This window comes from Bison bison, unplaced genomic scaffold (assembly GCF_000754665.1).
Source record: "Bison bison bison isolate TAMUID 2011002044 unplaced genomic scaffold, Bison_UMD1.0 scf7180017864274, whole genome shotgun sequence".
NCBI classification, from domain to species: domain Eukaryota; kingdom Metazoa; phylum Chordata; class Mammalia; order Artiodactyla; family Bovidae; genus Bison; species Bison bison.
In genome coordinates this window covers 1,950,529-1,952,262 of record NW_011494846.1, presented here as the reverse complement: position 1 = coordinate 1,952,262, position 1,734 = coordinate 1,950,529, and positions in this window count along the sequence as shown.

The following is a 1,734-nucleotide window of genomic DNA, read 5'->3' as shown; positions in this document are numbered from 1 at the left end:
TCCATTTTTCATTTTGTGAGGAAACTCCGTTCTATTCTCCACAGAGGCTGTGCCAGTTTACATTCCACCAGCAGTGTAGGAGGGCTCCCTTTCTCCACACCCTCTCCAGCATTTAACAAACCTCATTTCCATGTGAAGAACAGAATGGTGACGTCTATACAGTCAACTGCACAAGGGCTTAAACTGGGGGCCAGGAGAGGAGCGGCAGAAGTGAAGACCACGGGGCTGAAAAGATGATTGTACAGAAGGTCCTTCCCCAGGGACAGTAGCTGTTTGCCCTACCAAGAGATTTAACACAGTGATTCTTTTCAACTCATCCTTTTAAATAATCTCAACTTGCCCATTCCTTTGCTTTGTTCTTTTTCCTTTATGCTTTGCCATGTACTACAAGGGGGTGGATTTCCTGAGGAAGTGAGTTAAGTCCCATCTCCTTCCCTTCCTTCCATTCCTGAATCTTGCCATCTGGCAGTGAAGGGAAGTCAAGTCGACAGTGTTTTAAGGGCCTTATCCACCCCTCATGTGCTCTATTTGAAGTTTTTTTTTTGTTTGACTCATCAGGGGTAGGATATAAAATGTGGGTGAGTTATTACATTTTGTAAGAACACATTCTTTTCCCTTGACATGTATTAACCCTTGATGATTGTATAGTAATATTACCTAGAATTCTCTTTTTGGTATCTCTTTATATAAGCTAACTAATCCTTGTACTTAAAATTAAGAACAATAAGAAGAAAAATTTCCCAGCAGTTCGATGATTCATCTCTTACTAAAGGTTTTACTCTGCAAATGACAATTTTACACAGTCAAGTTCTGCCTGTAGTTCCTCTCATAGTAGTAGTCCTAGTCCTGTAGTTCCTCAGTCGTATCTGACTCTTTGTGATGCCATGGACTGTAGCCTGCCAGGCTCCTCTGTCCATGGCATTCTCCAGTCAAGAATACTGTAGTGGGTAGACATTCCCTTCTCCAGGGGATCTTCCCCACCCAGGGATTGAACCTGAATTTCCTGCATTGTAGGCAGATTCTTTATTATCTGAGCCACCAGTGAAGCCCCAGTTCCTCTCCTGCTGAACTCCCAAAAAAAGAAAACAAAATAATCGAGGTAAAGAACCTCATCCTTACTTATTATGGTTAATTGACAGAACTAAGGTTAAAGTTAAGAACTTAATAAGTTAAGCTATAGAACCAACAGATTGTACACCCTGGAATCCAGGGGATGAAAATGTTAGCCCAGGGAAGAAAATGTTAGCTTCTGGAACGAGGCTTACAGAATGGATGGAAGTGGCTGTAACTCATCCTTCTCTGCGATTTGGAGATAGCTTACTTATGAAATTAAAGTGCCAGGAAGCAACAACCCTAAAATGTAGCTAATGTCAGATAAGATGTAATCTAGGAAATTGTAATATGCCCATCACGAGGTAATGTTGTAATGGCAGTAGCTTTTGGTGGCTGATAAGAAATATTGAAAAAGGTGCCACCGTGAGGGAATGACAGCGTCTCGTTTCTGCAGCGGTGACCCAGGGTACGGACACCCTGACTGCTGACTTTGGTGTTCTTTTCCGGCGGGTGTACGCCTGCATCGTGGAGAAAGCTCAACCAGGCTATGGCTGTCAGAAACGGTTCCCAAAGACCACCCCACTCCTCTCAAGCTGCGCATGGACTCCCCCTGCAATTGAATCCTCTTAACTGGATTTCCCAGTTAGGTTAATTATTCTATTGGGAAAGAAGGGGTGCTGG